The sequence below is a fragment of the Pongo pygmaeus genome, chromosome 1 (genome assembly GCF_028885625.2).
Source record: "Pongo pygmaeus isolate AG05252 chromosome 1, NHGRI_mPonPyg2-v2.0_pri, whole genome shotgun sequence".
NCBI classification, from domain to species: domain Eukaryota; kingdom Metazoa; phylum Chordata; class Mammalia; order Primates; family Hominidae; genus Pongo; species Pongo pygmaeus.
The window spans coordinates 135,763,905-135,778,850 of NC_072373.2; the positions used below are offsets into that span (position 1 = coordinate 135,763,905).

Below are 14,946 nucleotides of genomic sequence, written 5' to 3' on the forward strand. Positions count from 1 at the left end.
TAATGTTTGAAGCTGATCCCTGAGCCAATTGCATGATTTGCCTTGCCTTGCTTTGTTCTCTGTGAATATATTTCATATATTTCCCTCTGGTACCTTAGGAGAAGGGGTTGGCAGCCAAAACAGAGTTAAGACAATCATGTATTCCAGCAGTTTCCAGCTAAATCTATATCTCAACCCATCACACCCTTCAAACATATGAAACTACATTCGTCATGAAGACATTATCATGGCTCTTTTGAGTCTTCTCTCCTTGAGGTCAAACACTCCCCATTTCTTATCATTTTCCCTCAAATAAGATAGGTTTGCTATCCCTAATAATTTTGCTCACTCTCTAAAGTATGTGTATGGAACTCCATAAATACTTGATGAGTGAATTCATTCATTCAATAAAGAATGAATATTCTAATTTGTGAATGTCCTTCTTCAAACATTACCAGGGCCTGGTGACATTTTAAGAGCAGTGTACCAGTTAGCATGCTTGAAACTACACAAAAAAGAAAAACTAACCTCAAGCTGATTTAAACAATATAGGAATCGATTAGTTCACAAAACACGGAGCCCGGAAGCTGTAGAGATCCAGCAGAATTTGGAAAGTTTGACACTGTGGTAAAGGTTCTGGCTCTCTATGTCTTTGATGCTGTTGGCTCAGCTTTTGACCTAATTTTCAAGCTGGGGTTTCTCCCCTTAGCAAAGTACCTGCAGCTATACTACTCTTACCAGACTCACTTATGCCCATCCAGAGACCAGAGAGCTTCCCATCCCCATAACCATCAAGCCAAAGGAGCTTTATCTGGACTGGACTGACATAGGCCACCTTCCCAGTCCTGAACCAACCACCCCCTGTGCTGTTCATCTTGGGCTTGGGGAGGTGCACATCCTGGAGCCACGACTGCTGCTAAGAGGATAGGACTTCCAGGCCATCACATTCCCCGCTTCCCACTCTCTCCCAGCACCCAGAGGTGGGAAAACCTCACCCAAACCTCCTGGCTGGGAATATAAATTCTGTTAGGGGGAGCAGAAAGGGGACTTTGTTCTTCCACCATTTATTCAGCCAGTGTTCAGTGAGGACTGAGTGCATGCCAGACACTCTCCAGTGCCCTGGGAAGACAGCAGAGAACAAAATGGACAAAGGCCCTGCTCTCATGGAGGAGAGACGGAAGTAAACAGATAGAAATAAGTCAGGTAGGGTAAGAATTACCGGGAACCATGAGGGTGCTATTCTATGAGGGTTGAAGAGGAGATGTCTTAGGAAAGGTGACATTCAAGAAGTGATTTGGAGAAAATAGAGAGGGGACCATGCAGCTAAGAGGATGAAGAATGGGGACTGGGGGACTAGGTAAGCACAGTGAGCCTGAGATGGGAGTGTCCTTGCAGTATCTGAGGAACAACAAGGTGTGGGGTGAAGGGAGGGTGAGAAAGGGGTGAGGGCTGGGCGTTTGGGGCAGAGCAGGCCATGGCAAGAATGGTGAGAATGAGAGCAAGGGAGGAAATCAACCTGGACTTCCACGGACAGGGGCCTGGCTTTTCAGCTGTGGCTACACTTGGTGGCTATGTCACTGCCACCCCCACCCCACTGCTTCCTTGCCATAGAGCTTACATCCCATGCAAGGCTGAAAATACCACATAGTTGCCCTGCAGCTGGGCATGAGGAAGTGATTTGCAATCCATGTCACATAGCTTCTGTTCAGGCAGTTTGCAAAGAGGAGAGACAGTGGCCAAGAGCAGTCAGGAGGCCCTTGCCAGATTCTAGGACAGATGCCGGTTGTGTCTGACTAGTGATAATGGCCATAGGACAAGAGATGAGGGTGGGCTGAGACAGAGAGGACAGAGATGAAGCAGAAAGGGAGAATGAAGCAGATGAGAAATGGGGTGAATGGAGGAGGGGCAGAGCCTGGAGCAAAAGCCATGCTGTGGTTACACAAAATGAGTTTCCTGATGTGGTGGCCCTGCCTGTCATAGCAAGAAGGGAAGACCTCCCGTCTTTGGGGAACACCAGAAGGCAAGAATGGAAAGGAACCAGACCCATTCACAGCTCTGGTCATTGCATATGTTATTCGTTCTGCCGAGGGTACCCTTTGCCATTTTCTTTGCCTGGCAAACGCCTGTTTTTCTCTGTTCTCCTCTTCTGTACCAGACTGCCGGTGGGCTCCTTAGGGACCAGCTTAATGCTTTTTGTATCCCTGGCTCTTAATATAAATATATATAAATATTAATTTATATTAAGTCCCTGTAATATAAATAGGTGATTATCAGATGAGCGCTGAATGAAATATTGATAATGAAAAACAGGAACAGGTAAAACACGGTAATGAAAAGCGGTGAAATTGTGAAATATTTAAATTAGGGTATTGAGACATTCGTAGATATTGGTGGAAGAGATGAGGCTGTACTTGAAAACTCTTAGAAGATTCTGTATGTGGAAGGAGGATATTTAAATCTTTGAGCTAATACCAAATATGAGGAGGAATTCTAACTATTAACCAAGAAGAGCCCATGAAGAAGGGTTCAGAGAAAACTAAGTGAGATGATAAATTAAGTTCAAATTCTGAGCCCACAGATAACCTGAAGGTCAAGAAATCATGAGAGTAAGTCTTTCAAATTTTCTGAAAACATAGCACATTTTATGATGCGATCATACAATGCAATCATGAAAATCTTACACACTCAAGATCGATTTTTCCAGAGGAATCAACATAAGGGCTGCATGCTTAGCCTGCATGACATATAACGTGGTAGTTTCATGGTACTTTTCTGGGAAATGACCTTTCAGCCAAGCCAATGGCAATGTTTCATGTTTCCAATTCTTTCTCTGCCTTAGGACAACTTGGGGAAATTAACATTATACCAGATATAATGCTACTTTAATTTTTACCTTTTTTCAACTCTCTCATAGTATGTTCCATCTCAACCTAGGAGAATTGGGGCCTCTCCTTTGCCTCATCCCCAGCCATCTGGCAATGTCTGGAGACATTTTTGTTTGTGATGACTGGAGGGGTGCTACCGGCACTGACTGGATAGACACCAGGGATGCTGCTGAACACCCTGCAATGCACAGGACAGCCCCCAACAACACAGAATTCTGAAGGCCAAAATGTCAATAGTGCCACGGCTGAGAAAGCCTGCAAAGTTTCTCCTAAATGTACAGCACAGATATTATGGCAACTGCCTGGCTGGCCAGCTTTAAGATTTTGTGGTTTTAATAAATGCAAAAAAGTGGGAAGGATTTCCTTTTCTTTTCTTTCTTTTTTTTTTTTTTTTTGAGACGGAGTCTCACTCTGTCACAAGGCTGGAGTGCAGTGGTGTGATCTTGGCTCACCACAACCTCCACCTCCTGGGTTCAAGCAATTCTCCTGCCTCAGCCTCCCAAGTAGCTAGGACTACAGGTGCGTGCCACCATGCCCAGCTAATTTTTGTGTTTTTAGTAAAAACGGGATTTCACCATGTTGGCCAGGATGGTCTCGATCTCTTGACCTTGTGATCCACCCACCTTGGCCTCCCAAAGTGCTAGGATTACAGGTGTGAGCCAACACGCCCAGCCAAAAATGGGAAGGATTTTCTTTGTTTCCATTTTAGAGGTTAAAATGAGATTTTATCAATATCTCTTATATTGTACTTCAAATTGTATCACACCTAAAGTCCATTTCCAATGCGAGATTTTTCAGGTGCTTTTTTCAGGACTCACACCACCATTTACCAAGTGCTTAGATGACATTGCTAAAGGGCTATGAGAACAATGAAGGTTAAAAGCAGGTGGCAATAGACACTAAAATCCTGCCCAAAGTCACAGTCGTGGGTAGTGTGAAGTAGGGGTGTGTTGGGGCTCAGAAATCAATGCCTCAAAATGAAGGCCTTGGAAGCACCCTCAGAAGCAAAACCTTTTCCCTGCCCTTCTGCCCTATCAGTGCCATACTTGCCCTAGGCTAGCCATAGAAACTAGAATCCCTCTGCCCCCAAGGCAGGTCATAGAACCAGAACCTTTTCTCCCGAAAGCTAGCCACAAAACTGAAAAATACTACTTTAACTTTTCCTCCACTTTTCTGTATAAAAATAGTCTATAAAGAAATTATCTGACCCACCTTGTTTGACTATGAGTCATATGACCCCCTCATTCCAGACAGGGTCCTGCCCCATACCCAGAAGGAAAGAATGGTGCTCAAGAGGCCAAGAAGAATCCAGACAGACAGGCTTTGCTGGGCGTCCCCATTCAGTCTATTAGCACTGGATCATACTCTTTTCATCCAGTCGTATTTCTACATGGCTGTCCATACTTATGTCCATACCTAAGCATAAAAATGGACAATTTCTCTTGTATCTTTGAGTCTTCATTCTGAAGGCGCCCGTATATACATGTTAAATAGATGTGTATGCCTTTTTTCCAACTAACCTGCTTTTTGCTAGTTGATTTTTTCAGAGAACCTTCAGAGAAACAAGGGGAAAGCTCTCCCTCGGCCCCTGCAGTGGCTGGCTTTCAGTCCCAGCTTCACCAGCCAGCTCTGCCACTGACCAGTCACTGGCCCTTGGCAGTTCCCTCTCTGTGCTTCAGTTTTCTCTTTGGGAAATGAGGATTATGGTAGAGGGCTTACCTCTTTGTGGTGCGAATGCACATGTGACAAAATTAGAGCAGCGCCTAGTGTGTAGAAAGCTTAGTTACCAAGATGGTGGGCACTTCCATTTACGAACCAAAGTGCTGCTGCTGTGAGGAAATAGCATAAATATAGTTTATGTTTTCTTTGGCTGGCCAGCTTTAACTTTTTGTGGGTTTTTTTGTTTTTTTGGTTTTTTTTTTGAGACAGAGTCTCGCCCTGTTGCCCACGCTGGAGTGCAGTGGCGCCACAATCTCGGCTCACAGCAACCTCCGCCTCCCGGGTTCAAGCGATTCCCCTGCCTCAGCCTCCTAAGTAAGAGCGTGCCACCACGCCCGGCTAATTTTTTGTATCTTTAGTAGAGACGGGGTTTCATAATGTTGGCCAGGCTGGTCTCAAACCCCTGACCTCGTGATCCACCCTCCTCGGCCTCCCACCTTGATTTCCATTTTTGAGGTTACAATGAGACTTTATTGTTATTTCTCATATTACTTTATATTTGTAAATTAATAAGGCAAATTACATATATTTGCCTTGTAATTTGCTTTATTAACTTACAAGCAAAGTTAATAAAAGTGATTTTTATTAATAGCCGTGATTTTTCAAAGAATCACTAATAGCTATGACAGCAGGAAGAGCAATTGCTGGAACCAGAGGCATTATCCTGTTCTGTTGTTTCTCCCAGTTCTGTAACATACCACAAGAGGGCGCGAGAAGATGCCTTTTGAACACAAGCAAGCCCCAGGCTGAAAATTTTGTTCTTTAAGCGGTACCAAAATAGTCACAAGATGGTGCTAATAGATTCCTTTTGAAAACATAAGTGGGCAGTCTCGGTTTGGTTATTTAAATTATATAAAAACTAATACTGCAGTTATCACTTTAATTAGAACAATACAATTCACGAGGTCAAGGGCAAACTTTTCAGTTCAAACGTAGACCAAATAGTCTGTTCTAGATCTAATCATAGGAAAGGTCTTGGAGTGAAAGTTTCTGTCTCTATTAATCAAAGTTTTAACAAAAAATATATTTTAAAAAATCATACTTAACAGGTGGTGAGTTAGCAGCCCTATTTCACAGAAAGGATGAAGTTCTTGGAATCTGCTCTAAAGAGCCCCTGCCTTGAGGAATGACTGTGAGGGGGGAGCTACCTTGGGGAGTTCTGGTTTCTTTTCATGACAAGTTTACTCCTCAGCAAATTAGAGACTTGCTAGAAGAAAAGTAACAGGGCATCTCTGGAGTCCTGGATTTTGTTCAAAGAAGAGCACGAAACATGACTTTAGACAACAAAAATGAAAGAGCAAGACTTTGTCGTGTCTTTCCCTCCAAGCCTGAACTTACCTTCCCGTGGGGCGGGATGGCCCCCAGCAAGTGGAGAAGAATGAGGCTGAGGGACATATTCAAAGCAGAATGCATGCATAGCTTTTAAGAATATGATACAACAGCCTCAAGAACAGGAACTTGGGGTCATTCAGATGTCCTAACAAGAGGAATCAAATAGTGGCAGCTCCTTCAAATCGGTCGGTTCCTCAACTATTTCACTTTCTCCTTTTTATATTTATGTAAAGAACAGGCTTGAGAACTATCATGCAGTAATGAAGTAAGGAAAAGCTCTGAAGTCAGGAATGAAGGAATCCCACTTTTGTTATGTCAAAATTGCCAGAAGCCTAGACTAGAAGCAGGAGGGGGAGGAGAAAAGAAGCTAAGAGGGAGAAGGAGGCGATCAGGATTGAAAAACTACTCTAACTAGCAAGGTCTTAGCACCCTCCCACTCGGAACTCATATAATTCTCAAAATAACTCTACCAGTTTGGTGGTTTTACCTTCACTTGACAGATACAGAAACCAAGAATGTGAGAAGGTAAGTCACTTTTTCAAGGTCACGCAACTAGTAAGGGGTGGAACCAGGAGTCAACCCAGATAGCTAAGAAATGCCAAGTATGTAGAATTTTAATAAAAGCTGACAACGAATCATCCAGAACCTTTCATATTTATTCTGTGGCAGTTGTTGTCAGAGGAACATACAGAAAACAGGTAATTTGCTCTTCATTGCTGTGACTGAGGGAAAATGACCATGGAGGATACAGATAGGACTGTAGTCTCTTCCCAGGGAAGGGAGTCTGGCTCCTCTCTGGAGGGCCCGGGGTGCTGGGTGGTTTCCAGTGTAGGATGGAAGAAGCTACTTCCATGCTCCAGGCTGCGGCCTGCCCAGCAGAAACTGCCTGGCTCCCTCCAAGGTGGTAGTTTCCCTCTGCTGTTTATTGATGTGCTATAAAAAGAAAAGTGCTTGTAAACAACGCAAGTGCATGAACAACTTAATTAAAATAATTAAAGTAATAGCTTGTGAAAAAAAGTAGTAAAACTAATTATTATAAAGTAGCTGTGTGGGAGGATGAAAATTGCTGACATTCTTTAGGTCTAAGCTGCTCTATTTGGCACAGAAAACACAGACAGTTTAACTATATCCTCAGAAGGGATCTGAGGTTCCCCTCTCCCAACTTAGATTTTAACTCTCCTGTTTCTCAGTTTTTAATTTCCTCCTTGGCAACAACCACATGCAAATGACTCTCCAGTGGTTCTCACTCCGAGTTGTCCCTTCTAGTCAAGCATCTGACTTTTTTTTTTTTTAAAGGGAGTCTTGCTCTGTCGCCCAGGCTGGAGTGCAGTAGGATGATCTCAACTCACTGCAACCTCCACCTCCTGGGTTCAAGCAATTCTCCTGTCTCAGCCTCCCAAGTAGCTGGGATTACAAGTGCACCCCACCATGCCCAGCTAATTTTTGTACTTTTAGTAGAGACAAGGTTTCGCCATATTGGTCAGGCTGGTCTCGAACTCCTGATCTCAGGTGATCCGCCTGCCTTGGCCTCCCAAAGTCCTGGAATTACAGGCGTGAGGCACTGCACCCAGCTGCATCTGACTTTTTTTTTTAACTTAAATAATTATAAAAGTTTAGAATCTGAGAATCTCAGTGCTGAAGGAAACTGAAAACCTGCTGGTAAAATTATCTATAGGATGCATGGCTCCCTTTGCAAACGTTCCCAGAGCATTGCCACTTGATGGTTATCCAGCCTTTGCTGGAGCCCTTTCAGTGAGGACGAAATGACAGCTGTGGTAGCTCTGGCTGCTGTCGAGTGCCTTTTTGTTTTAAGTTACACTCAGTCCTTTTAGTGCCCCAGTATTCCTCAGTCTCTGCTTCGAGGCCATAGTGAATAAGGAAACTGCCCCTTCCAAATATTTGAAGGAAGAACGATGTCAGCTCATGCCTTCCCAGTGTCTAATTCAATTGCCAAACCAGCCAGGTGTTCCACGCACAGGAGTGGAGCTCCAGCTGAAAGGTCCCACAGTTTACCTAGGCCCAGCCATGTTTACCTGAGATGGGCAGATGCAGCCTGGCTGAGAGCAGGGTCAGAGTCAGCTGAGAGGAGCCACAGTCGGAGCTGAGGGAAAATCGGTGAACATCAAGCCCAGACCTAGAATAGGGAACAGAAGAAGGACATCAAACTTGCTAGCTCAGAGCATCAAAAGTAGAGGAGAAACAGAAAGAAGGGTCCAGAAAGGCAGTTCAGAACTAAGACCATGAACGGTCAATTTGTACAGGAGCTCCCCTCTCCAGGGTGAGTCAGGCACACCTCATGGCCATGCAGGGCAATCCCCTCTGTCAAACAGACACCTGGTAGTTCTTCAAGTATTCATTGTGTGACAGGCTTTTGCTAATCCCTTTATTAGCCATTCTATAATCTTTCAGATCATCTCATAGAATTACTGGTCATTAGTAGGTGGAACCCAGCTGACACTTTTGGGTGAAGAGTGAGAGGTGCTTAAAAATGTATGTCAGAACATAGAGCAGACTTTCTTTGCTCAGGAAAAATCACTTTAGTGGACTCTCTTAATTATGTAAACATAATTTGATATAGGATGGGAGTTACATCGAATTACAACACTGCACAGCCAATAACTTAAAACCAAATATGGGACATCCCTGTGTTTCAAACTCACCTGGTCACTCTTAACCCCTTATATGTAGAGTTCCCTGACAACATTTCTCCTTCATTTCACTGCCCTGAGCTCCTCTTTCTCACTTCCCTTCTGGCTTTCAGCCTTCAATTCTTTTTTTTTTAGGTTCAGGGGTACGAACCTTTTATTTTAGGTTCAGGGGTACGAGTGCAGGTTTGTTATATAGGGAAACTTATGACATGGGGGTTTGTTGTACAGATTATTTTGTCACCCAGGTACTAAGCCTAGTACCCAATAATAATTTTTTTTGAGACAGAGTCTCCCTCTGTCGCCAGGCTGGAGTGCAGTGACATGATCTTGGCTCACTGCAACTTCTGCCTCCCAGGTTTAAGCGATTCTCCTGCCTCAGCCTCCCGGGTAGCTGGGATTACAAGCATGCGCCACCATGCCCAGCTAATTTTTGTGTTTTTAGTAGAGCGGGGTTTCACCATGTTGGCCAGGATGGTCTCAATCTCTTGACCTTGTGATCTGCCCGCCTCGGCCTCCCAAAGTGCTGGGATTACAGGTGTGAGCCACTGCACCCGGCCTTAATAATTTTTTTTATCTTCTCCCTCCTCCCACCGTCCACCCTCAGGTAGGTCCAGTGTCTGCTGTTCCCTTCTTTGTGTCCGAGTTCTCATTTAGCTCCTACTTACAAGTGACAACATGTAGGATTGGTTTTCCGTTCCTGCATTAGTTTGCTGAGGATGATGTTTCCAGCTCCATGTTTCTGCAGAGGACATAATCTCATTCTTTTTTATTCAGACTTCAATTCTTTTTTCTTTTTTTACTTTTAGAGACAAGGTCTCCCTCTGTCACCCAGGCTAGAGTACAGTAGCACGATCTTTGCTCACTGCAACCTCTTCCTCCTGGGTTCAAGCGATTCTCATGCCTCAGACTCCAGAGTAACTGAGATTATAGGCATGCGCCAACATATATGGCTAATTTTTGTATTTTTAGTGGAAATGAGGTTTCACCATGTTGGCCAGCTGGTCTCAAACTCCTCCTGGTCTCAAGTGATCTGCCCGCCCTGGCCTCCCAAAGTGCCGGGATTACAGGCATGTAATAGCTTTCCATTCTTGATACTTTTCTTATACAAATTAAGCTAGCTTTGGAGATTTCATCTTTCATATCCAAGGTCTTTTGCTAAACAAAGGATAGTCCTCTCTATGAATAATTGTATTTCCATCTTTAAAATTAATGTTTTTAGGCCTATTACATAAATTTTCTGCACTACTTGTATAGAATTTTAGAATCTTAATGCTAAAAGTAAAATTAGTGCAAGAGAGGTATTAATTGATAACTGAGTCTATTTGTGTTGTTGCCAAAGAATGAATAGATGTGTGTCCTCTAAGGTCCTTCTCATAACTGTCTATCACTTCATGTATGATTTCAGCTCAATATAATTCAACAGTATTTATGGAGTCCCATTTAGTTCTAGAAACTATACTAAGTCACTTTGGGAGATTACAAAGAAATAAAATTAGCTTCTGCTCCTAAGAAAAGGATATCATTTACCCAGAGAAAAGGCAGGACAAAATGCAGATGAGAGTGGGGATGGAGAGAGATAATTAGATAGTTTTAAACATGTTTCAAAATACCTAGGAATCCAACTTACAAGGGACATGAAGGATCTCTTCAAGGAGAACTACAAACCACTGCTCAATGAAACAAAAGAGGATACAAACAAATGGAAGAACGTTCCATGCTCATGGGTAGGAAGAATCAATATTGTGAAAATGGCCATACTGCCCAAGGTAATTTATAGATTCAATGCCATCCCCATCAAGCTACCAATGACTTTCTTCACAGAATTGGAAAAAGCTACTTTAAAGTTCATTTGGAAGCAAAAAAGAGCCTGCATTGCCAAGTCAATCCTAAGCCAGAAGAACAAAGCTGGAAGCATCACGCTACCTGACTTCAAACTATACTACAAGGCTACAGTAAACAAAACAGCATGGTACTGGTACCAAAACAGAGATATAGATCAATGGAACAGAACAGAGCCCTCAGAAATAATGCTGCATATCTACAACTATCTGATCTTTGACAAACCTGACAAAAACAAGAAATGGGGAAAGGATTCCCTATTTAATAAATGGTGCTGGGAAAACTGGCTAGCCATATGCAGAAAGCTGAAACTGGATCCCTTCCTTACACCTTATACAAAAATTAATTCAAGATGGATTAAAGACGTAAATGTTAGACCTAAAACCATAAAAACCCTAGAAGAAAGCCTAGGCATTACCATTCAGGACATAGGCATGGGCAAGGACTTCATATCTAAAACACCAAAAGCAATGGCAACAAAAGCCAAAATTGACAAATGGGATCTAATTAAACTAAAGAGCTTCTGCACAGCAAAAGAAACTACCATCAGAGTGAACAGGCAACCTACAAAATGGGAGGAAATTTTCGCAACCTACTCATCTGACAAAGGGCTAATATCCAGAATCTACAATGAACTCCAACAAATTTACAAGAAAAAAACAAACAACCCCATCAACAAGTGGGCGAAGGACATGAACAGACACTTCTCAAAAGAAGACATTTATGCAGCCAAAAAACACATGAAAAAATGCTCACCATCACTGACCATCAGAGAAATGCAAATCAAAACCACAATGAGATACCATCTCACACCAGTTAGAATGGCAATCATTAAAAAGTCAGGAAACAACAGGTGCTGGAGAGGATGTGGAGAAATAGGAACACTTTTACACTGTTGGTGGGACTGTAAACTAGTTCAACCCTTGTGGAAGTCAGCGTGGCGATTCCTCAGGGATCTAGAACTAGAAATACCATTTGACCCAGCCATCCCATTACTGGGTATATACCCAAAGGGCTATAAATCATGCTGCTATAAAGACATATGCACACGTATGTTTATTGCGGCACTATTCACAATAGCAAAGGCTTGGAACCAACCCAAATGTCCAACAATGATAGACTGGATAAAGAAAATGTGGCACATATACACCATGGAATACTATGCAGCCGTAAAAAATGATGAGTTCATGTCCTTTGTGGGCACATGGATGAAATTGGAAATCATCATTCTCAGTAAACTGTCGCAAGAACAAAAAACCAAACACCGCATATTCTCACTCATAGGTGGGAATTGAACAATGAGAACACATGGACACAGGAAGGGGAACATCACACTCTGGGGACTGTTGTGGGGTGGGGGGAGGGGGGAGGGATAGCATTAGGAGATATACCTAATGCTAAATGACGAGTTAATGGGTGCAGCACACCAGCATGGCACATGTATACATATGTAACTAACCTGCACATTGTGCACATGTACCCTAAAACTTAAAGTATAATAATAATTTTAAAAAAATAAAATAAAAAATAAAAATAAAAAAATAAACATGTTTCAGTAGCACTCAATAAATATTTTTGAGTGGATGAATAAATGAATGAAAAGGCAATGGTGTGAGAATTTCAAAAAGCAATTGGAAATTCCAGCCTCAGAAGGATAGTCAAGGAATGACCTGCAGAGATATGATAAATAATGGCCAAGTGCACTGGCTTTTGCCTGTAATTCTAACACTTTGGAAGGCAAAGGCAAGAGGGTCAATTGAGGCCAGGAGTTCAGGACCAGCCTGGGCAACATAGTGAGAGCTTGTCTCCACAGAAAAATAAATAAACTAGCCAGTCATGGTGGCGTGTGTTTGTAGTTCCAGCTACTTGGGATGCTGAGGGTAGAGAATCATTTGAACCCAGGAGGTCGAGGCTGCAGTGAACCTTGATCGGGCCACTGCACTCTAGCCTGAGCAACAGGGCAAGACTCTGTCTCAAAAACGACAACAATAACAACGAAATGATAAATCATGGGCTTGAAGGTTTACATGAGGTTGTTCAGTGTAGTGTGAGAAACTGAACAAGCCAAGTCTAGAATCCCTGGAGGTACTTACAGGAACAGCCTGAGCAAAGAAAAAGAAGACTATAAAGAAACCATGAGAAAAGAGAAAACAATCTGTCAATAGATGTCCATTTATTCATCTTCTCTATAAACTGTAGTATAGTGGCCAAAATTCAAAAGCCTAAAAACTTCTGTAAGGATTTTATTCAGGAGGTCACTTTCCCTAAAATTTGATTGTTTTGTCTGCTGAACTCATATATTTCTAGGTATTTGGTAATTCTACATTGGTTGCTTTATCTATACTTTAAATATTTCAATTGCTGCCGAGTTGCAAGGCTAGCATTTTTCTGCTTCCTCCGTAGTCCATTTTTTTTTTTTGAAAGGTACTAGATTTACTTGGCTCTGATTTCCCCAGGTATCTTTGTGATTCCTAGGAGCCATCCAAATGCTGCATGAAGGCAGTATTAATCTCTGCAGCTTTTTCTTCCCACTCAGGAGTTGTCTTTTCTTGAGTTATCTTAATTTATTGGAAGGGAATTCCTCATTGTTCTTAATTTATCACTCTCTGACACTGCTTCCATTTCTGGTACATTTACTGGCCTCATGAAGGCAAGACCAAAAAATTAAAGTAAAATAAATTAAAATAAACCCGAGTTCAATGTTTCCATTTCCTGGATGCTCCTCCTTACCCACAATCCCTTTAAGATATTTAAAGAAATTTGTATCGTTGAGGTGTCTTCTAAGGCTGTCCTTCCATCACTGTCTACTTTACATTTTTTTTTCAGTTCACTTTTAAAGCCTCTTAGTATTGTTTCAAATGCCCCCACCCTTTTCTTCTTTTTAAGTGTGCTGGTTTTATAAACCAGGAACCTTCTGTTTTCCCATGGTGACATTTAATCATTATCTTCTGTGTGATGCTTCTTCATTTATTAATCTGAGCAGTTAATTCATTTCCTGGACACAGGATTTATAAGAATCTTTAATTTGCCTTATTACCCACTTTGTTTGCTCAATTAACCCTTTGTAATAGTATCATGTTTTTCTACTCCTACTTAGCTTCTTCATTCCACTTCATTCTACGTAATCAACTCTCCCCCTTCTTTTGAATGACTTAGCTGCTGTGGTCTATCTTTTTTGCCTTTCTCTCCATGATTTTAGCATCTTGGTTGATTAAAGAAGAGCTTCCTCTTAGCTTTCTGCCTATTGATTTTTAGGATTGAAGTAAAAGACAATTTAATTATGGGCTATAGCATATCTTCTCTTGTGCCCATAATCATGTGTGACAAACTCATTGACTTGAAATAAGCAAATTCTTATTTTCATAAAACAATCATACTTTTTTTCTATCATTTCCTACTAGTTATAGGACATTTCATCCCCTTAGGTCATCTCGATAGTCATCAAAATTATTTTTAAACACTTTTACATGTTTCCCTTTAAAATAGTTCATTTTCATGAACACTTTCTTCTTGGTCTTAAAACATCTGCATTTGCTGATACTTGTGTTTTACATGTTCCTTTTTATGTTTCTGATGGAAATATTTTGCTAATCTATAGAGGCTTAAACTTCTGTCTTTTTTTGGGGGGGGTGGGGGTAACTTTTTCTAAACTAATCATGCAGTCATTCTTACCTGGAATTCATCATATTCGTGGCACAATCTCAAAGAACTTCATGGATAAAGATAGCTGCCTTGGAGTTAGACACTCCGAGGCATAAAGGGGTTAAATTATGAGCACAGCGACGGCGACCTAACAAGAAGGCGGTGATGGAACCCAGAGAAGCCAGCATTCTTAAGTCACTTCTCCTGTCTCTCTCGCCCCGCCCCCGCCAGTTCATCTCTTTTGTTGCTGGCTAGTTTCCTCTGATTGTAATTCATTCTGTATTCCTTCCTGCCCCTCTGTCTTGGCTAATTGTTCTTTCCCACACTACGGGGTTTTAATTTCCTCAAGTTATCGCCTTATCACTGGAGTTTACACTTCCTCAGCTCTTTCGGGCCTGTCTCCCGCTCACCACTGACTTTTGGTGACCCTTGCCCGAACCCTCAGTTTCCACTGCACCTCAGTTTGCCGATCGCTGAAGTGGGACTGTTATTTCTCCCACTTCTCCCAAGGCAGCTGCATCAGAGTCCAGTCATTTTAGGACAGTTTTGCCAGTTAAGAACTATGTCTGAGCTCTGTGGTGATTTTCATGGACATTCCAATGAGTTCCACTAGCAAAGCTGGAAGCTCCAACGATATGCCATCATTCTCTTCCCCAGATCACTACATTCCCCCAAACAGCCTTTTGGTTCTGTTTACCCTTATTTTTAACTTTGAAAGGAAATCTAGCAATAAAAATTCTGTTTTGCTCTGAGTGGTACATTCACTGACAAGAAATTTTCTCCATGCTTTAAAAGTTGGAGTGACATTTTGAGCAAACTCACTATCTCAGAAAATGTCTTCACGACATGGTGCTGACCTAGGAATCCCATCAAATGCACAGACTCATCAATTTTCTTTACAT

The 14,946-nt window shown here is 42.1% G+C and overlaps 1 long non-coding RNA gene across 1 annotated transcript; it reads right to left on the reverse strand.

Annotated features, from left to right (window-relative positions):
* Positions 1 to 6,513: 6,513 nt before the first annotated feature.
* On the reverse strand, positions 6,514 to 14,524 carry LOC129030447 (uncharacterized). Its single transcript, XR_008500654.1, has 3 exons — positions 14,075 to 14,524; positions 7,949 to 8,049; positions 6,514 to 6,848 (listed from the first exon to the last, which is right to left on the reverse strand). It is a non-coding gene; the product is annotated as an uncharacterized LOC129030447 (long non-coding RNA).
* Between the last annotated feature and the right edge of the window lie 422 nt (positions 14,525 to 14,946).